A 23,067-nucleotide genomic window follows, 5' to 3' on the forward strand; every position below is an offset into this window, starting at 1 on the left:
TTAGATACATTTGTGTCCTGGATCCTTTGGGTTGTCTCACCCTCTTGTCAATGAAGGATGTTGTTATAGCTAAAAGTGAGTTTTGTTTTTTCCCCAGGAGACGTTAACTTCCTTGATTCTACAAGATGGTCAACAGGTTAAATGAATTAACCAGAAAATATTAAATAAGCATCTTCCATGTGCCAGGCATTGGGATAAAACAGGCAAGCAGGAATCCATCATGATTCTTATCCTCGTGGACCTTGTGGTCCAGAAGGGCAAGAGATGCCAAATATAGATTGGGGCTTAGAGGCAAGGTGGGGCTGAGGACCTCAGTTTTGGGGGTTAATACAAATAATCATTGAAGCTCTAGGTACCAATGAGATTGACTAGAGCTGTATTCCCTCAATCCTTAGTCACATATAAGAATAATGTAGGAAGCTTTAAAATATTCTGAAGCTTAGGCCCTATCTTAGACCAATAATTAACTCAGACCATCTCCAGGGGTGGCCCTGATGTTGGTATTTCTTAAAAGCCCCCCAGGCGATGCGAATATGCAGCCAGAGTTGAGAACCACTGGTCTAGAAAGGTGAGAAAAAGGCAGATAAAAAAGAAGTTATGAGGAAGCCTAAATTGCCGTTATTAATGAGATTTTAAAAAAGCTATTCTAAAGAGGAGTCGGTATATCAACTTCTTGGGGAAAATGATCTGGTCTGTGGGGTAAAGGAAGGGTTCTACTCTGCTTGTCTTCCACTTTGCATAAGGGTGTGATTGAGAATTTTGACACTCTTCCTCAAGTATCAGAACAACAAACTAGAACCACATGGTCCCAGAATCAGCATTGCTGAGATGGCTGTGGAGCTGGCACTGGGTATTGTTGAACTTGGATCTGTGTAAGGGTCAAAATAGCATTGGAAGCACCACAGGGTGGTGGCGGGGAGCGTGTATGCTGGCGGATGTTAACTAGACTTATTATGGCGATCATTTCACAGTATATACAAATAACAAATCCTGGTGTTGTACGCTTGAAGTTAATATATGTTGATTATCTCTCAATTTAAAAAAAAATAGCCCCGGAAAGACATTTCTGTGCTTGACTTCTGCTCTTCTACTACAAGAAGACATTTGGACTTGTACCTGTCTGATTGAAACACATCCTCTTCCCTGGTGTATTCCCTCCACTTCACATTTCAGATCTTATACCCATCCTGACTTTGCTAGTTTTCTAAATCTCAGGATTAATAGGCATTATTACCTGTGTACAAAATCCACAGCGGGACATGATTCATGTCTGAATTTAAAGAACTTCATGTTCAACTGGATAAGTATCTTTTATTCTGAGTGTTCAGCAGTGTAACAAGTTCAGGAAGTGGAGAGCGAAGGAGGAGGGAGGGAACATGTGACTCCCACTCTCAAAGAGCTTACAGTACTTACTGATTAAATTGGAGTAAGTGCTGCCTGCTACCATGCATGTGAAGAGGGCATTTCCCCGTGCTGTGGAAGCAACCCAGTTCCGAAGGGCAGGACGGCATGTTCACCTTTTACTCTAAGCATAGTGGAGTTCCTAAAGCTTCCTTTCATCCCCTGAATTAACAACTTGCTGTTTCTCCTCCTCTGTTGCCCGTTTTGCTTTTTCCGATGATGAGGACTCTCTGACTTTTGCCCTCTAGGATCTCATTATTTTTATAGTGTCTCAATGATTCTTTTACTTGAGATTCTACCTCACAGAAGTCCCAGAATGTCGAGTAAACCCATTCTGGTATTTATTTGTTCTTCTAAATTGCTTTTCTCCACAACGGGTCTTGACCTTTTTCTGACTCAGTGTGATCAGCAGCTCTGCTTTGAGATGTGAATGGCCAGGTTGGCAGGCAAACTGTAGGACAGAGCCAGAGCCCTAACAGATTGCCAGGCGTGGCATTCAGAGGGCAAATGGGGTAGGAGAGTCTAGGAGAAGATGCTTACCTCCTTCTCTTTGTCTACCTTTCCTGGGTCATCCAAAGTGCTTACATACACTGTTTCATCACATCCTCTTATCTACCCCATGAAAAAAGTTCTCCCATAAACTCCCCCTTCCACACGAGCAAGATAAAGATCATGAAGCATGAGGTCCCTTCACTTCTCCATGGGCAGAGTCTAGATTCAGATCCACATCTGACTTTAGAGTATGTCATGCAGCCTACAACCACAATATATGTCAAGCCAATATCCAGGGATCTAGACTGGGTATAGGAAACAGGCTCTGTGGCTGGGAGTTGTCTTGCAAAATCCAGCAGACATGGCTGACAACTCTATGTAACTAGAGCATAAGACAAAAATTTCTTTTCCCCTTGGACACTGAATACTTCTTTTGAATATTATCCTTTCACTCAAACATTGCAGAAAAAAGCAAGACAGACATAAGAATCCTGCTTAAGAAGTTAAGAAATCTCCTTGGTGAGTGGAATGGGGAAACTGAAACAGACAGCTGAACAAACTGGCCCAGCAATTTGCAGCAAAGACAGAAGGTCAGCTCCCTAGAGATAACATCTAGTTCTCAGTTGTATTTTAGCTCCAGGCCCAGAAAAGCAGCAAAACCAGGTGGGCGACACCAGGACCAGTGGCAATGACTAATGACCCCCTACCCTGGGGCTGACCAATCAGTGGAGAGCATGACCTTGAAAGGGCACAACTGGAAAACTAATGAATATTTTGCTGAAACCTTCCCCTGAGACCATCCCTGAGATTCCTTCCTACAAGAGAGAGATAAAAAACCCTCAAGACAAAGAACCCAGCATGTGTGCTCTCTCTCTCTCTCTCTCTCTCTCTCTCTCTCTCTCTCTCTCTCAAGCCCCATGCCTTTCCCTTCTTTTTCTTCCCCACAGACATGCATCTCCTAAACTCCAAGGGACCCATGAGACTTGCAACCAGGGGAGCAATGGGCAGCGGAAGCTCTTTCTGGGCGAATCCCCTGACCTTGTCTCCAAGGCCCCCTTTTCTCTGACTTCCCAGTGAGCCAAAGCAGTCAGGCCTCAGCTCATTTCTTTCTTGTAACATTTCTAGAGATCCAAAGCAGCCCAGCCTAAGCTCTCCTGTTGCTGCTTCTTTGCTAAGCCCCTCCTTTGTTTCACTGTCCCCAGCTTTAATAAATGTCCCCTCATAGTCAGCCGGACTAGTGTGAAATCTTTTCTGCACGAAGTCAGGAACCCACACACTACTGGCTGGCCCTAGGCAGACCTGCTCAGGGCCAGGTCCCCTTTCTGGTAACAGACCCACACATCCCGAGTACATGGCACTTGATCAAACAAGGTGTAATGGGGTAGGACTCTGTATGGCTTGATGCAGAGAAAGAAAACAGTTTCCAAAATGCAATGACTCTCATCTCTAAATTTAAATCAAGAAGGATAAAAGGAGGTTTCCTAAATAATTACTTTTGTGATTGCTTCAAGGAGCTCACTTATAGAAAGATTGCCTTTGCAATAATCAGCCAGCATTTTACTTCTCCTCAAACCTTGAGGATTTCTGTGACTATTTTAGTTTATTAAGTTTGCTTTAAGCAATAAACCAAACATGGCTATCTTCTTTGGTGGTGACTAGAGTATATTTATAATCAATAAACATTGCCTAGTTGAGTTGCAAAATGCTGGGACCTGTTGGGTATTAGGTTTCATGCAGGCAGAATGATTTGGGTTATTTCGGCCCTCATGGTCATGTCCTAGTTAGTGGGAAATACACTGAGTTACATGAGAATACCCTTTAGAATATACTGCCTCCTTATGTGACAATTTCCGTTGTAAAGGTTTATTAGAAGACAATGAATTAAAAGAAAGTAATTGATTAATTTTCTCTGTTTGTGATTTAGTTCTATTGCCCATAATAACTTAGCAATTTTCTGGACCATTGCAAGCAATGCTTTCTAACATTCATGACTTTCTGGAGTTTTTTTTGTTTTGTTTTTTTTTTCATTTCTATCTGCCAAACCATGGAGGTGTGGGGGCTAAAAACATATACAGCTTTCTTCCTCCCAACTTCTCAGTTATTCTAGCTGAGCTAATAATTAGATTCAACAGAAGCAGATTAACAGGAGAAAATGTCTGGAATTTATTTTATAAATGTACATTTTAGGGTGCTATACTAAGGCCCAAAGAGGCATTGGACAGTTGAGGTTCTGGACAAAGGAGAAGGAGGGCAGGGGTCCAGAATTTCAAAGGGGAAATAGGCAATTCAAACAGATTCCTGCTAAGCCACCCAGAAACAACAGGGAATGGAGGGGGTCAGGGGATCCAGAACAGGCTGGATCCTTTTTGTCTGCCACCCATCATTCAAAATGCTCAGGCGAATATGCTAAGATCTTCTCCCTGAAGTAGGCCTTTCTACCTGAATCCTTTTAGGCAGGCAAGGGGAGGGTCAAAGGTTCTTTCTTAGTCTTTTTGTTTCTTAAAAACCAGCTTAAAATTAGTATCCTGAGAAGTATATTTTAGGGTGGCAGACCTTTGGTTCCCTTCAAAGGAACTGCAGACAGTATTGTTCTTGTCTGTTCTGTACATTGGCATTCCAGAGTGAGATTTTATTTAAGAAAAAAAGAAACCCACAGTAAGAAAATGCTGAAATTCACTGGTATACATCCCATCTCCCAGATCATTATGGTATTTCATGGGGAACACATTGAAAAATATATTGGCCACAGACAGATGACAGTAGTCATTTCCCAAGTACCTAGAGGTTTCATCATTTGTCCTAAAAAAAAAGAGGCTATTGGTCCAATAATTAAATACCATGGATTATATGAAAGAAGTAAAAGTAGTGTTCCTGTTCTTTAGGATTCTATGCACCAAAAGGGACAAATAGTAAATTTTGCCCTAATATATGCTCCTAGAGTAAGGATCAGCATTTTTTCCTATAAAGAACCACACAGTAAATATTTTGGGCTTTGTGGGCCATATGGCTTCCATCACAGCAGCTCAACTCTACCATAGTAGGAGGAAGAGGAAGCGGTTATTAGACTACAGAAAGCAAATGGGCATGGAGGCAAGTGGCCATATTGAGTGATGATACTTGTTAAAGAATGCTAGAACTGAAGGACTTATATGCATGCATATAAGATTAACCAATGGACACAAGACACGGGGCGGGGGGGGGGCGGGGGGTAGGGGCCGGGAGAATGTCAAGGGGGGGAAAAAAGGAGACATATGTAATACTCTTTGTAATACTTTAAGAAATAAAAATTATTAAAATATTAAAAAAAAAAGAATGCTAGAAGACAGATTTTAATGAATGCACTTAGGATTTTAGAGAGTAGCTTACTGTTAATGTTTGGTTATCTGGTGATGTTAGTTTATATATTTTTAAGTGTTCAAAGATGTTTTTTCATGTCTGCCTAATACTTTGCATGATAATTATCCATTTGAGTATTTAAAAATTATTTTTAGAATGGGTATTTACTTTCATTTCATCCTTAGGTATGCCCTGGCTGGTGTGGCTCAGTGGTAGAGCATAGGCCCACACACCAAAGAGTTGTGGGTTTGATTCCTGGTCAAGGGCACATACCTGGGTTGCAGGTTTGATTTCCCACCCTGATTGGGGCACATACAGGAGACAACCAATTGATGTGTCTCTCTCACATCATGTTCTCTCTCTCTCTCCCCCCCGCCCCCTTTCTTTCTCCCCCACCTCCCCCTCTCCCTTCCATTTTCTCTAAAAATCAATGGAAGAAATATCCTCAGGTGAGGATTAACAAAAGAAAAAAAAGGACGTTTTTATGTTTCATAGACAGAACTATTTTCTAGAGAGTGGGCCTTACAATTCAGCTCAAATACACTTTGACTATATTTGTTTTATTTATTTATTTTAAAGTTATAGTTGACATACAGTATTAACCATTTTAATTATTTTAATATTTTTATTTAATGGTGGACAGAGAAGTGGTAATTTATTGCTTTTAGATAGATGTTCAATTTTTCTCAGTTTTCACGAGTTAAATTTACAAGGCCAAAGGAAAATTATTTCTTATTCACTGTTTTACTTTATTTACCATCTGTTGTACATATTGCCTGTGACTTTAAGTATTTTCAACAACTAGCTGCAACATCTCAAAAACATATTAAAATGACCTTAGAAGAGGACTTAAAAGATTATCTATGATTACAGAAGCTTAAATCTTGCTTTTCAGTAAATGTCAGAATTATAGGGGAAAATTACACCAAGAAGTAAGATTATCAATGAACTCTTCAGTTATTAAAAAGCATTAAGCAGTGCTTGGAATATTGAAGAATACTGATACTTACAAATTCTCAAAATTATTCTGTGTCCCTTTCTGTGATACCATCAACTTCAAATAGAGCTACTTTCATGTACCAATAAATAACAGCTCATGCGATAGTCCTGATGGACAGTAATAAGGATGTTTTTACTGGGCATGATGCTTTTATTAAGTGCCATACAGAGCAAGATGGAGGCATAATTGCTGCTCGAGGTTACACATCCTCAGAGACTGCTAAATCGGAAGCGGTGGGCTGCACACGGCTGAAGATGGGTCTTGTTCTGCTTACGTGATGTTTTGTAAATTTGTTATGACTTAAATTAGATGAATAGAAAGTCAGGTGATCTAAAAAGAGTGAATCTGATCTAGAAGGCTTATATTGCTGCATGGCCAATTTTTTGCTGAAAAGTTTTTGCTCCTTTTAGGCGGCACGTTTTCATAGTCCTGGTCATTCCGCCAGGGCATGCCCTCATTCCAACATCCATCCCTCCTAACCCATCAACCCTTCCAGCTGACCTGTAGGCGTATACTTCTCAGCCTCTCAGCTAGGTCCACAGCAGAAATGACCTGGTTAGCTCATTATCAGCCTCTCAATTACCCAACCCCCAAAGTCCTCAGGGATCCATTTGTTGTGCTGCTTTCATTGAATGCTTACTGTGTGTCAGAACTGTGTAAGAATCCTCATCCCAGTTCAAATAAGTGTTGTCATTGCCCTCATTTTACAGAGGCAAACTGAGGGACACAGTGGCAAAGCACCTGCCCTAAGCTCACTGGAGAGGGCGTGGGGTTGCCAGCCCAGGCCTGAGCCCTGGAAAGTATTTCTTGTCTTTTGTTTTTGATAAATTTCTTCTCTTTTGTTTTCCTGTCCTGGAAGTCATATTGAGACATTGCCTCTCCTGGTATAATTTTCCAATTTCCCTTACTTTTCTCTTATTTATTGATGATTTTCTTTGTTGTTAATCTTCACATGAGGATCTTTTTTTCCCGTTTCTTTTCTGAGAGAGTGAGAGGGAGTGGAGAAAGGAGAGGAAGAAAAAGAGGGGAACATTGATGTGAGAGAGATGCACGACTTGGTTGCAGGGGTGGGAGTGAGGTGGGGGAGCAACCTAAGTCTGTGCCCTTGACCGGGAATGGGACCCGTGGCCCTTCTGTGCGAGGGCTGATGCTCTAACCATCGAGGAACTCCAGTCAGGGTGTTTTTCTTGATCTTATATATCAATCTTTCTATTGGAATAGTTCTCTTATGATATTTTAAAGCCAGGGCTCTTTCTTGCCCAGTGTTGGTTTCTTTCTTGTTCATCCCTGTTTTGGTTTTATGGGCATGATATCTTCTCTTCTCCAAGGATATGATTATAGGTTTTTCTCTTTCTGAAATTTTCTTCTCCTTCATTTATTGTCATCATTTCCTTCAGGTCCCCCCCCCCCCGCCCCCTACACACACACACACACACATCCCCCATCTCTTTGTTTGGCCTTTCTCCTTCAAGGTGGAAGCTCCTCCTCAAATGTCATCTGGTGGCTCCTTGGCTAACCATGCTTATTTAAGAGTGAAAGGCTAAGATGCGCCTCGGAAGGCCTGTGAGTGGAGATAGGGGTTGTTAACGGGTGCTCTTCACTCCAGGGTGATCAGGCGGCTTGCCCACCGTGGGACTAGCACACATCTGAGATAGTTCAGTTTCTCAAAAAAAGAACTCTCTGGTCTCTTGCACGCACACAGTTAGTCGTTCTGGGAGCGGGTCTGGGAAGAAGGCTGAGATCCTCACTGTTCATGAGGAAAATACTAGAGTCCCGTTGCACGGAATTTGTGCAAGGGGCTTGGCCCTTGCAGCCCCTCACAGCCCCGGCTTCGTCCGGAAGCTTGTCCGGACGGTCGTCCAGAATGTCCTCTGGATAGTCGTTCTGTTGTTTGGTCTAATTAGCATATTAGCTCTTTATTATATAGGATTCTCTCCATACTTTTGTTTTCAGTTTGCTACCTCAGTCCAGTTCTAAATGTTCCCCTGTGGGGCGCAGCTACAGTGTTTTGGCCAGGTTCAAGCCTTGGACTAATAAAAGGACAGGGTCCTCTCATTGCCACATGCAAGTCCCAGCTGGAGGGCAGGGCCCTCCCAGCACAATCATAGCTAACGGCTGTAGTTGTAAGCTTGAACCTATGGTCCAAACACATGGCCCCACGTGCCTTGTGCTAGAGTTCAGGTGCATGTAGTTGAGTAGGGTTGAAACTCATGAGAATGCTGTAACCAACATGATCACGCCCCTACTTTGCCTCGTGGCATCTGCTATAAAATAAAGACATGGCTTGTGGGCACTGGCACTGTCTCCTCATCAGGGAGCAGCGTCCCACCAAGACCCAGCTTTCATTCTCTTGTCTGTCTTTTCTCAATCCTTTCACCCCCCCCACTCAGAATCACCTTTGGCCGTAACAAGTGGTGCCCGAGCAGCCCCAAGTGGCGCGTAACATTCCCCAGAGTCCAAGGGCAACGAGATAAACTCCTGATCTTCCCTGAGGGCTGTGGGGATCAGATGGGGAAGGAGGACCTTGCTCTAGCCTGGTGCGTTAACAGGGCTGAATCTGTGATTGGTAGATTCAGACAGTTTCATCTGGGTGGCAAGGAACTACCATTACATTTTTAAATAGTTTTACATTTTATGTTGTTTCATCTGTTTGGCTTTGATTTACCTTGAGATGAAATGATCATAAACTTTGACTAAACAATATTCTGACTAGTGAAAACAAAAAATGCTGCACATAGAAATAGGCCTGTTGACTGTCCTTGTTCGGGGTGGAAATGATTTGATGTATTTGAGAGATTCACCAGATGGAAATAAATGAATACTTTAAGCTACTCTCATAAGTCATAAAAAAAAAACCATGTCTCCCATAATTATTTCAAGAATTTTCCATTAATATTGCTGTCTCCGATTTCACAATGGGGTGCAAGAATTCTATTCCTGGTTCCAGCTCAGCATTGCAAAGCCTCCCTTTAGACACCACCACCCACATCTATGCTCTCCAAGAACTTGTTAATTGCATCTGAATTATGTTGCCAGTTGGAGTCCTTAAATAAGAACACAAAGCTTCTTTAGATATGTTTTAGATATGTGTGTTTTTTTTCAATATGCAGAGATATAATTCTAAATCTTTTCATAACTTAGGAGTAAGGATAATATTACTTTTTCAATCTGACTTAATGAATTAAAACTATGAAAATTGCTGACTGGAACACATAAAAATTGGATCTACCTTTACAAGGCAACAATGTATTTACCAAGTGTACTCATTTGCTAGGGCTGCCAAAGTACCACAGATGGGGTGGCTAAAGCAACAAAAATTTATTTTCTTGCTGTTATGGGATCAAGGGGTCTGCTGAGTTGGTTTTTTTTTAGGTCTCTCTTCTTGGCTCACAGATGGCCAGCCACCTTCTCACTGGGTCTTTATGCTGTCTTCCCTGTGTCTAAGTTTTGTTTCTGTGTCCAAATTTCCTCTTCTAAGGATGCCAGTTCTATTGAATTAGGACTCACCCTAAGACTTCATTGTAACTTAATTACCTTTCCCACCTATCACCAAGTAAGGTTACATTCTGAGGTAGTGGGGGTTAGGACTTCAAAATATGAATTTTTGCTTATTTCAATTAATTCAAATGGGACATACAATTTCTTTTAAGGGACTCTTCTAGTTGAGAAAAGTGGACTATATTATGTTATATTCTATACTAGAGGCCCAGTGCATGAACTCATGCTCGGGTGGGGTCCGGCCGGCCCGGCCCCAGTCAGAATGGATTGGGGCTGGGCCTGTTGGGAGGAGGAGATGGCGGGAGGTTGGCCAGCTGGCCTGCTTGGATCCAGGCCCGATCAGGGCCAGGCTGGCTGGGGGAAGGGGCTGCTGGTGATTGGCCAGCAGGCCCCGCCCCTGATTGGGGTTGAGGGGCCAATTGGGGTTGGGGCCGGCCATGGGGAAGGGCTGTAGGCAGTGGGCTAGTTGGCCCTGCCCATGAATGGGGTGGGTGGGGAGTGCCAAACAGGGGCCAGTGGCCTGGGGGAGGGGCCATGGGTGGTTGGCCGGCTGGCCCTGCCCCTGATTGGGGTGGTGGGGGCCCATCGGGGGTCTGGCCAGCCAGGGGGAGGGGCTCCAGGAGGTTGACAGTCCAGCCCCGCCCCCTATTGAGGTGGGGTGGCAATCAGGGAGGGGCTGCGTGCTTATTGTGGTGGGGTGGGCTGATCCGGGGTGTGAATGGCTGGGAGGAAGGGAGGGGGCATTTGGCCTGTAGGTTCTGCTCTTGATTGGGGTGGGAGAGTCCAATCAGGGGCAGGCCAGCAGGGGGGAGGGGCCGTGAGATTGGCCACTGGCCCCACCCCCTGTTCTGGCCAGTTCACTGGCCACAGTGGGCATCATAGGACCAGTTGTTAGGTCGTTATGGCCCTTACAGTAGCTGCCTTTTTATATATATAGATTGTTTTCCATTATTCTGTAGGTGTAACTTCAGTAAATGTCAGTAGATGTAACTTACAGGATAAAACCAAGGCCTATGGAATAATGAGATCTCATTTTTAGTGCCAATTTATTATTGATTAGATCATCATTACCAAAACATTTATTGCACCTAATATAATTCTACCTTTTTGTGCACTTGCCCGGAATTCTTGTTGAGCAGCATGAATAGCCTGCTTAAGAGGAACTGATTAAGATTATGTCTACAAATAATTTTATTCATTCTAATGATTTCTCACACTTAAAAGTAGATTTATTTCAGATCCCCAGAGTTATGGAATAGATAAACATTCCTTTGGGGAAGAGAATAAGCATTAATTTAAAAAGAAGCAAATTCCGTACTTTTATGCTGCTATAATATGGCTTTATTATTTTTAGAAGTATTTAAACTCATTTTTACTATGTACTGAAAATAAAACTAATCCAGGTATATCACAGATGAATTTTAAAAATATTTTTGATTTGAACTTTTGAAAGGATCATATTTCTATAATTATAACAACATGATTCTTCTCTTGTTTGACATATCTGAACAGACCTTAAAGAAGAACAGACCTAAACATTCTTTAGGTTCTAAAAAATGCACAAAAAATTTAAAAAGTAATATTAACCTTTTGCAGTCCAATGTTGTTTTTGGAATTCAAGCAGTCTGGTCCAAATTAATTGACAGGATTGAATGTTGAACTTTTTAATGTTCTTATTGCTTGACGTTGGACCTGCTCCTAGTGCCTGGTCTGTCGAGTCAGCCTCGAGGTTGGACAGAAAAGGGTTAAAGAATAAATATCTCAAGAGTATTTGGATTATCTACACTAATAAAAGACAAACATGCAAATTGACCATACCTTTGCTATGCCTTAAGCCATGCCCACCAGCCAATCAGAGTGACTATATGCAAATTAACCCAACCAAGATGGCGGCCAGCAGCCACGGAGCAGGAGCAAGCAGGAGGCTTGGTTGCCCCAATGATGGAGGAAGCCAAGCTTCCCAGCTGCCGTGGTGGCTCTGAGCTCCACTCAAAGCAACAAAGTTTCAATTATAGAAGGTAAATAAACCCCAGATACCTGATTTCAGCTGGCCGTGGCCACAGAGCTGGAGCAAGCAGGAGGCTTCCCTCCCGCCCGCCCTGGCCGGCTCTGAGCTTCTCTCAAACCTACAAAGTTTTAATTATAGAAGGTAAATAAATCCCAGAATAAAAAAAGAAAAAAAGAAAAAAAGGAGAGGCTGGGAGCTTCCGTCGCTGGGGGGCTTGGCCAGCCTGAAAATGGCCCTCAGCCCCTCACCCAGACTGGCCAGGCACCCCAGTGGGGACCTCCCACTCTAAAGGGGGTGTGGCCAGCCTGAAAACAGCCATCAGCCCCTCACCCAGGCTGGCCAGGCACCCCAGTGGGGACCCCCACCCTGAAGGGGGTATGACCAGCTGCAAACAGCCATCAGCCCCTCACCCAGGCTGGCCAGGCACCCCAGTGGGGACCCGCCACCCTGATCTGGGACACCTTCAGGGCAAACCAGCCAGTCCCCACCCATGCACCAGGCCTCTATCCTATATAATAAAAGGGTAATATCCAAACTGACCCTAACAGCAGAACAACTGGGAATGACTAGTCACTATGACACACACTGACCACCAGGGGGCAGACGCTCAATGCAGGAGCTTCCCCCTGGTGGTCAGTGCGCTCCCACAGGGGGAGCTCTGCTCAGCCACAAGCCAGGCTGACGGCTGCCAGTGCAGTGGTGGTGGTGGGAGCCTCTCCTGCCTCCTCAGCAGCACTAAGGATGTCTGACTGCAGCTTAGGTCTGCTCCCTGCTGGCAAGTGGACATCTGCCGAGGGCTCCCAAGCTGCCAGAGGGATGTCTGACTACCAGCTTGGGCCTGATCCCCCAGGGAGCAGGCCTAAGCCAGCAGGTGGGGACATCCTCTGAGGGGTCCCAGACTGCAAGAGGGCACAGGCTGGGCTGAGGGACCCCCCCTCCCAGGTGCACAAATTTTTGTGCACCTGGCCTCTAGTTTTATATATTAAAGCAATAAGAAAGCTGCCTCTGTAAATATTTTTGCTGCTGTCTTTATCTGGCCTTTTTTGAACAGTTCCCTAGGTGCAGCCCCTGGTGGGGCTCAGAGCAGGGCTGATTGGGGAGTTGGGGCGCCGCCCCCTGTCATGCACAGAGCAGGGCGGGTCAGGAGGTTGCGATGCCACCCTCAGTCATGCTCAGGGTAGGGCCGATTGGGGGGTTGGGGCACCGCCCCCTGTCACACTCAAGGCAGGGTCGATGGGGAGGTTGGGGCTCCATACCCTGTCACACACAGAGCAGGGCCGATCAGGGGGTTGAGGAGCTCCCCCCTGTCACTCACAGAGTAGGGCTGATAGGGGAGTTGGGGCACCACCCCCTGTCACACACAGAGCAGGGCGGATCAGGGGGTTGGGGCGCTGCACCCTGTCACACTCAGGGCAGGGCCAATGGGGAGGTTATGGCCTTTGTTTTTCCTTCTGTATTTGATACAATGTTGTGGTCCAGCTGGCTGAACCTGGCTGACTGACAGCCGGTTTCTGGGGTTTTGTTTAGCTTCTTATTTGCAACATAGTACATAGTTGCTTAGAGTTGCAGCTGAGAGGCGGGCAACTCAGGCGGGGAATGTTTGAGTCCGCCGTCACTGGAGCAAGCAAGCCTCCCTGTTCGCTTCAGTGCATGGCTGCCAGACGCCATCTTGGCTGACAGTTAATTTGCATAAGGATATGCTGATTAGCCAATGGGAAGGGTAGCGGTCATACGCTAATTACCATGTTTCTCTTTTATTAGTATATATATATATATATATATATATATATATATATATATGTTTTTAGAAGTAAAATAATGCAAGTGACTGCTATTATCCTGGTCAGAAATGAAGAAGGCCTTTGTCCAGGCAATGAAGATGGAGTCCCATAGAATGATACAAGACTTATTTGAGAGGTATTAAGGAGATAGAGTTAACATCTATAATAATAAAAGCCTAATATGCTAATAGACCGGACAGCTGAATGACCTCCAGACGTCATTCTGGACATCCTTCTGGAAGAAGCTGCGGGGGCAGGGGCTGAGGTAGAGGCAGTTAGGGGCAATCAGGCAGGCAGGCAGAGGGGTTAGGGGTGATCAGGCAGGCAGGAGAATGGTTAGGGGTGATCAAGCAGGCTGGCAGGCGAGCGGTTAGGAGCCAGTGGTCCTGGATTGCGAGAGGGATGTCTGACTGCCAGTTTAGGCCCAATCCTGCATGATTGCCCGACCCACCAGTCGAACATCCCCCAAGGGGTTCCGGATTGTGAGAGGGTGCAGGCCGGGCTGAGGGACCCCCCAACCCCCATGCACAACTTTTGTGCACTGGGCCTCTAGTGTTTTGATAATTGCTATTGACTAAGTGGGGTAAGAGTAAAGGAAGGGCCACAGTTAGCTCCCAGGTTTCTGTTTGGGCAACTGGATGGATGATAATGTGTAATTCTCGAGGCTATGGAATGGGGATGAGACACCAGATTTGATGGGGAATAGGAGTTCAATTGTAAACATACTAAATTTAAAGGTGCATGAATATAGAACCACATACAGTAGGTCCTCGAGTTATGTCAGAGATCCATTTCTATGGTGCAATGTAATGCGATTTTCACCGTAAGTCGAAACCCACCTACATAAGCACCTAAGTCACTCACATGGAGCACATACACAGCAGTAATGAAGTGAAACAGTAAAAAAAATTAAAAGATAATAATTCCTGACCTTTACTTGTGGCAAATAAATAATAAAAAGCATAAAGCACATATGTACATACGCCGAAATGATGGAACTTTTTTTTATATATATAAATACTGTAAATGGGAGATGGCGACGTAACCATGAAACGATGTACGGCGAGTCTGACATAACCCGAGGACTGCCTATAGTATTTTCTACCCAGAGAATTCTTAATGCAGATCTGTTCATAGGAGGGAGACAGACTAGAGATTTAGATTCTATGGTTTCAGAAGAAAGTAAGTGGTTGAAACCGTGAGAATAAATTGGATAATAAAAGAACATATGGAATGAGAAACAAAAAGATCAGTAAAGAAGGCCAGGTGAAGTTCCTCTTTTTAAGTAAATATCATTACTGGTTAGAAAAGAAATGTCTGTTTTAATTTTTTAATCTCTTGAGTGTTAGTTATTTTTCTGAAAAGCCCATTGACATTCTAAGAGTAATTTCTTGATTTGCCCTTTGTGGAAAAGCTTGATGAATTTTCTTAGAATGATTTACTAATTATTTAACTCTATAATGACGGGTTGCTATTAAAAGTATAATTGAAATATATTTGGTGAATGTAAGCTTTCAATTAATTACTCAATCCAAGCAGTTTAGAAATCCTGCTCTGTGCTTTATTTTATTTATTTATTAAAAATATATTTTTATTGACTCCAGAGAGGAAGGGAGAGGGAGAGAGAGATGGAAACATCAATGACACAATAGAATCATTGATCGACTGCCTCCTGTACTCTCCCTACTGGGGATCGAGCCCGAAACCCTGGCATGTGCCCTTGACCAGAGTGGAAACCAGTCCCCAAGCTGACACTCTATCCACTGAGTCAAACCAGTTAGGGCTCTGTGCTTTTTTTTTTTTTTTTAAAACACACTCTCATCTAATGTCTGCCTGTTTAAAACTTGTCAATCACCAGTGAGTTTCATGTTTCCAAAGCCAATGAGTGCTCTTCTGTCATCATCTTCTTCAGTCTCTCAGCAGGACTGCCACTTTTTACCATTCCCTTCTTGAAACCCTTTCAAATACATGTTTGTAAATTCAAGGTTTAGCTCTGGAGAAGGCTGCTTAAGAACCTGGTAATGGTTGTTCATGCTCTTGAGTTGTGCCTCCATTCATACCTTGTTACAACATTGACACATTACCCATCTGATGTGAGAAAAAAAGGAAGGAGGAGGAAAGGAGAGTGAGGAGAAGGAGGAGGAGAAGAAAGAAGAAAGAACAAGAAGAGAAAATGGTAACAATGGGTGACTTTGGATAGAGAAGCAGGAGGCAGAGGGAATTAATTTTCACTGAAAGTCTTACATCTTTTGCCTTTTGACCATCTATATTTTTCACTTATCAAGAAAGTAATGCAGTTTTATAAAAAGAGCGAAGGCCATGGAGATGTAGTTTTCTGAAACAACATAGTTTAATTTCTATACAACATGTACTTTAGTCATTATATAGTAGAAATGGAATATAAATACAATTTAAAGATTCATTTGATGTTGTTCTTACCATGTTTTAAATGATTTTTCAGTTGTAATGGGTATAATGATTTAGATCTTCTCATTATAAGTGATTTTTTTTTGTTTAGAGGGCCTTATTCTCTCAGTATTAGACCTAGTCTCAGAAAACAAGAAGTCCTAAGACAGCTAGTCCAAGATTGATTTGGTGGCTCAACAATGGTATCATTGAGATGCCTAAGCTCTTTCTATGTTTCTATTCCAATAGGAAATGTTCTGTTACTGTGTTTGTTGCCTCACAGACATAGCTGGCTGCTCCATCTCTAGGCCTTGTCTGCAGGAAGAGAGAAGAACAAATGGAGGCACCACTGACAGTTTAGAATGCTCCTGATGGAGACATTTATAATTGCCTGCTTTCTAACTGAAAAATGCCTTCATGTCCCCAATTATTTCTATGCTGTAAATTGTGTGATCTGTTGCACTTAATTTTTTCCTAGAAAGCACCCTTCTTGAGTAATTTACTATCCTAAACCAATCTAAATCAGTGGCCCAGCTATGCCTGCCCAGTTATCTTCTTAGGATTTAGGACTATGTTTCTGAATTGGATCCCAGCTTCCTTTAAAAAAAAAATCTCTGTTGATGACAGTTTGTTTTTTATTTTTTTATTTTGTAAGAATTTAATTTTGTCTTTTAAAAAATGATCAATTTATCTTGATTCCAGATTAGGATAAGGTACTTTAGAGAAAGAAAACATAGTACTAAACATTGGCTGAGGTCTGATTCCCTCCTTACCTGTAGATTTTGGAGAAAAGTCTATGGAAGCCTTTGCTGGTTGGTGTTGCCCGGGAGTGAGGCATGTCCATTTACTTTTTCTTCATTAGAAAATTTGTTACTTATTTGACTTAGTCAGCTAATTGCAAAATGGAACATCAACAAATAATTAATGATTTTGCAATAACTATTCACAACAGTATCTTTAGATGCAATTTCCAAATGAAAATCATGTCTTAATTTTCCAGCTTATGATGTTCACATTTGGACCTCCACATTAAAAAGTCAGAAAAAAGCTGAAGGATATTAATTTTCTAAAGTAATAAGGAGACACATTGAAAGAAAAGCTACTCTGTGCTCAGTTCCCATATGTAAGATAATTGTTTCAGTGGAGGCTTTTGTTATAAATGAAAGATATGGGCTTTCTCTAGACCAGTGACTATAAATATGAAAAGTAAAGATATGTATTGGCCCATATTTGGAAGAAAATGAAAAAAAAATTTTTTAAGTGTAGGAATGTAGTTTATGTTAATCATATACTACCAGCCTCGACTCTTTAAAACAAAGTTGTAGGTAATAATGGAGTGAATGAAAGGAATATATGTTCAGATATATTCTGTTTTAGCTTGATTAGACTAAGCCCAATTAAGCCCACCACCTGGGAAATTAGCACAGTCCCCTAAGTTTTGACATTGTCCTCCCAGAAGGCACCACTGCAGTCACTATTAAATTATCTCTTTAGCTTACCAACTCAGTGTACCATTCATCATGACCTTCTCCAAAGTTGCTATGACAACAGCATGGTCCTTGTAACAATTGGCTAGTTAAGGCTAAGGCTAAGCCTATTAATAGTATAAAGCACTTGTGGAAGTATCATTATTTATTGAATTTGGAGAGCTTCTAGCTGTTTACATAATTTTACTGAAACTTATTGAAATCTAGATTGCTTACAGGGTTGAATTATTTGAACCAAGGATATATATACCTTATAAATATAGCATAGAGAAACATTAGTATTCAAATTACTGATTATAACTCAGTACCCTGTACTTTTATGGCATAGATTATGGTATATTTTCACTGTGGTGAAGAAAGGAGAAAAGGGAAAAAACTAATACTTTAAACTTCTCAAAGAAGATAATCAGGTTTTCCATAGAGAAATCAAGGCAATCTAAAGCTTCCTGTCACAACTCATTCTGTAATATAAATTATGAGCCTCTCTCTTTCCATCTCTATGTGTCCATTTCTTAGTTTGAGTAGAATGTAAGGTAATTCCTGGAGCCACTATTACTGAATTACCAACACATTTACTCAGGTAATATTTACAAAGTATTCCTGAAAAAGAAGATAAAATGGCCATTGAGTTGTTATTCTATCCTCTGAGAGCTCCTGATTTGGTTCTTTATTTTCCCCAGTTTATAAAAGAAAGCAGAGAAAAATAGGGTAGAAATAGAAGGATTTGTGGCAAAGACCAAGACTCTTATTGTAACTTCTCTGTTCAAGATCCTGATTCTAAGTGAAATTTTTCAGTTTCTGAATGGTTAAGCCATTCATCTCTAGGATATGGCCCTACAATTGTGCCTTGAAACATTAAAAACCACTTGGTATATAGAATTGATGCTAAGTATACTTGTGTGAATGTATGCTGAGTTCCATGGGAAAGAGAAGAGGAAAAAGGACACCTTCATAATGGTGTTCTTGTTTACTAATAAATGACACAAACTAGTTCTACCATGTGTAATTAAATGCATTTTACTATAATGATCATTTAAATTGGTGTCTATAAGAAGTGCAGCATTTGACAAAGTCTCCAGGGTAAAATCCTTTATAGATTACTTCTCACTTAAGGATTGTAGATGGTACCTTCAGTATTTTCCCATTTCAAAGAACCTAAGGACAGGCACTTAATTTTCCTCCTTTCAAAAATTGACAATACTTAGTACAAACAGTTCAAAAATTTGGAGCTTAAGTTGGAAGTGTCATAAGTGTCTTATGATCAGATCTATGCAGTGATTATTATATTATTAAGAATAATTATGATTTACAACTGAATAAAGATGTGACCAAGTCTTTATGGGAAACCTTTGGGTCGTCCCCCCACCCCCATGACCACATTGAATGAGGAAATGGCACTTGGTCACAACATGCAAAAGCAAAGCCAGCTCCACAAAGCATTAGCAAGGAATGTGGATTTTTACGGAGAATGTTTTGGATAAATAGATGAGAAAGAAGTGCAATATTGTATTATACTTAACAACGCTGGTCAAAATCCCATCCAACATTTCCAAACTCCTATAGCAATTCTTCTTTAGCCCAAATCCACCTTAACCACAGGTCTACCATGGCCTCCTAGCCTCTCCTTCTTTGTTGCTTACAGTCATTTCTTTATTCCAAATGTCCTCTTGTGCCATCTCTCTTTAGGTTGTCCTCTCTGCATTTTTCTGTTTAACAACAGTTCAGCAAGCAAGGCATTCTATCCAGGGGCAACTCACTTTAGAAGAAAACAGGGGATTGCACCTCCAAATAAAAATACACAGGCATTTTGTTGTATTTTGAGAGATTACAACCATTCTCTTTTCTTGACATATTATCTAGAGAAATGTGAGCAGAAATGAAAATTACACAAAGATGACATCAATTGGAGTTATTTCTAGTCCCATTTCCTGTAATGCACGATACATTTCAAATGGTCTCTTCTGTGGCAAAAAACATTTCAAGCCAATTTTCTTCGTTTGACTGGCAAGACAAAGCGTGATCTACTTCGCTCCTGCGTACTGCTAATACAGAAAGCCACCACGCTTTAGTTTTCAAACCAATAAATACAAAATGACCCATTCATTTGAAGGTGACTGGTTCCAAGAGCCAGGGCGCAGCTGTGGCAGTCCTGTACACACTCTTTATTAGTAAGCACGGAAATCCAGCTCAAATGGGTTTTAGCAAAAATGGAAGATTGACTAGAATGCTTCTGGGTTAGCCCATCCTGTTGATGGGGGAGCCCCTGGAACCTGGCAGCCCTGGGAAGACTCAGGACTTGAACATTGGCATTGACCTCCAGAATTCTCACATTTTGTCCTTTGTTCATCCCTTTTCATGGATGGGACTATGACGCCTGTGTCCCAAGGAGAGGAGGATCTATTTTGCGAATTCCACTTAGGAAAAGTCCAGAGATGGCTTCTGATTTGTCCACCTTGTTAGCAATCACACCTGAGCCACCCACTGCAGTAAAAAATACTTAGCCCAGGCACCTGCTCTCTTATGTAAGGAGGGAAGCAGAGCCCCGTTACAATCTAAGTAGTAGAGGCAAGTGCACGGGCTAGACAAGACCATCATTAGCAGAGCAGTCATACTTATATTTAGAATAATTATTCATATGTTTATTAATGCCTTGAATAACATGGTTTCAATTTTAAAATGTGATGCAAGTCTACTATTTTTGTGGAAAATGTGGAGTTCAATTTTTTAACACAGTACACATAGTTCTTTTACTTTACAACCCACACTGGGAAAGATTTGTATACATTTTATATAATGCATGTTGAAATGATCCTGGTCAAATCACACCATTCTTATTTGCCTTCTTGGCTCCATCTGTCTTTTCTTGCAGAGAATCTTGTTCATATGAAAAGGGATCATTTCTCAAGGCTCTAATTATGTACAAAAGGAAATACAGCTGTGAATTCATCATTGTCTTTGAATCCCCCACGTATTACTTTGAAAGTGCACAGTTACACAGTGTTAGCTGCCACACAGACACAATAATCGTCAGCAGTCCTGAATTCTGTTATGATTGCCACTGGCAAAGATAAGTTTGTAGGTGACTGAGAGATATGCATATGTAGATAAATTTAGATTCATCTGAGAGTGATGATGACAACTCTGGAATTCTATACTTACACCATTTGCCAGAAGCCAGTGGGTATCTTGGATTTGACCTCTTTGTCCACAAAGAGGGATTTTACAAGGAATTCAAAGGATAAGAAAAATAATGCTGCCCTAGCTGTTTTGGCTCAGTGGATGAGTGTTGACCTGCAGACTGAAGGGTCCCGGGTTCAATTCCAGTCAAAGAAACTTGCCCGGGTTGCAGGCTCGATCCTCAGTAAGGGGGCATGCAGGAGGCAGCCAATCAGTGATTCTCATCATTAATGTTTCTATCTCTCTCCCTCTCCCTTCCTTTCTGAAATCAATAAAAATGTATTTTAAAAAAAAGATAATGCTAAAAAATTAAAGAAAGAAATCTTATCTAGAAATAGTATATTTTATTTTTTTCCTTAAAAAGAAGTAAATAAATAAATATATTAAAATTTCCCACAACTGAAATTCATTTAAATGGGAAAGAATTAGAGAATTTTTCACTGCTCTAAGCAAACATCATAAAAAGGATCATCTTTATGTTTTAAAAAATCACAATATTGCTTTAAATAATAGTCACAATAATTAGAACAGTGAATTAAAGGCAAAAGGCAGATAGGTCCATTTTATTTAACAACTTCTATATGCTATGTAGTCTGCTAGGTACTTATCTCAACTTCATATGTATCTGAGAGGTCTCTTATCATTCCCCTTTCAAGGATATGGGAATGAAGGCTTCAGAGATAAAGTGATTAATCAAAGGAACACACCTATTTAGAGCCAATATTCAAACCTTATTTGCAAGTTACACATATATTTATTGAACCAATATTTATTGAGTATCAATAAGGGACCAGGTAATAATAGTATAAGAGCTAGAAATACAACAGGAAAAACAACAAAAGACTGGAGCCCCTACACGTGTGGAGCTTAAATGGGAATGTCAGTTTTGATGTTTGTACACATCAACCAGTGTGCCTGGCCTTCCATCACATCAGCCCCTTGGATGTCACTGGATTAGTTCCAAACCAGGAAAGCACAGGCCCACATCTTATCCTACACCATTGGTTACTGGAACCCTTGCCTTTTACTTTAGTGCAGTGATGGTGAACCTATGACACGCGAACTCATTTTTTTGGTTGATTTTTCTTTGTTAAATGGCATTTAAATATATAAAATAAATATCAAAAATATAAATCTTTGTTTTACTATGGTTGCAAATATCAAAAAATTTCTATAGGTGACACGGCACCAGAGTTAAGTTAGGGTTTTTCAAAATGCTGACACGCCGAGCTCAAAAGGTTCGCCATCACTGCTTTAGTGTCTGATTTGATCTCTGCCCTGTGCCCCAATAAGAAATGAGAGTGAAAACTGTCAGCCATCGATTTGGTCAACCTAAATCATGTTCCTGCTTAATGTCTATTTCTTGATTCTGGTCTTCTGTTCGTTTGCAGTTTCAGTATGGTGAATTCTGGGATCCTAATTTTAGCTGCGACTTGAGTACATAATTCCCCTTTGATTGCATGGGCTAAACCTCAGCGGCGTTTTACCTATTTTGAGAAGAGGCTGACCTTTCCTAAGGCAAACTGTGAGAAGAGGCCCTTTTAATCCTAGTTTATTTTTTTTTTTCCTCCTCAAGTTTAATGGAATCATACAGATGTGACCAAAAACTTGGAAAGGAATTATGGATGTGGATGAAATCTGAGATCGTTGACATATCCTGCTTTGGGGTGGAGGCAAAGTTTCCCAGGCCACGGAGTGGGTTTAAGGGCATCCCAGGCAGAGGAGCCACTGAGCAGAACCAGACTCTGAACACTGAGACTAGGGGACAAGTTGAATTTAAGGAACTAGATTTTGAGAGATTAAATTACTTGACTAGTTACTTGCAAAATCCCAGCTTTTGATTTAAAGTTCAGTGTTTTGCCCTAGCTGGTTTGGCTCAGTGGCTAGAACGTCAGCCTGCGGACTGAAGGGTCCCGGGTTTAATTCCTGCCAAGGGCACATGCCCGGGTTGCAGGCTCAATCCCAGTAGGGGGCGTGCAGGAGGCAGCCGATCAGTGATTCTCTGTCATCACTGATGTTTCCATCTCTCTCTTCCTCCCTGAAATCAATAAAAATATATTAAAACAAATAAAAGTTCAGTGTTTTATTTCTGATAAATCGTTCCTTTTATGTTTTTAATGTTTCAATTGTACTTCATTTATTCAATAGTGTCATGCTTTAATGGGTAAATAGTGCTTTTACTTGGCATCAATTATATGTTGGCTTTGAAACAATTCACTATTACACCAGCTTTGATGATAACTGATCTCTCCATTTCTTTGAGTGATTCTGCCAAGAGGGGACTCTATACCCCATGAACAGCAACTTCCCATTCCTCCCCCAGCCCTGCAACCATCATCCTACTTTCTGCTTCTGTAAGTTCTACTATTTTCAATATTTTATGTAATTTGATTCATGCAATATTTGTCCGCTGTGACTGGCTTATTACCCTTAGCATAATATCCTCAAAGTTCACCAGTGTGATAGCTTAGGACACAATTT

At 41.6% G+C, this 23,067-nt stretch overlaps 1 protein-coding gene and 1 pseudogene across 2 annotated transcripts in view; both read left to right on the plus strand.

Annotated features, from left to right (window-relative positions):
* LOC139005587 (sucrase-isomaltase, intestinal-like) overlaps positions 1-23,067 on the plus strand; it is a 174,710-nt gene that overhangs the window by 5,721 nt on the left and 145,922 nt on the right. The gene's annotated exons all lie outside the window — the stretch shown is intronic.
* LOC139007943 (small nucleolar RNA U13) lies at positions 15,517-15,610 on the plus strand (annotated as a pseudogene).

The sequence above is a fragment of the Myotis yumanensis genome, unplaced genomic scaffold, assembly GCF_028538775.1.
Source record: "Myotis yumanensis isolate MYYU_CA2020_CCGP unplaced genomic scaffold, mMyoYum1.0.hap1 SCAF_3, whole genome shotgun sequence".
Lineage (NCBI taxonomy): Eukaryota > Metazoa > Chordata > Mammalia > Chiroptera > Vespertilionidae > Myotis > Myotis yumanensis.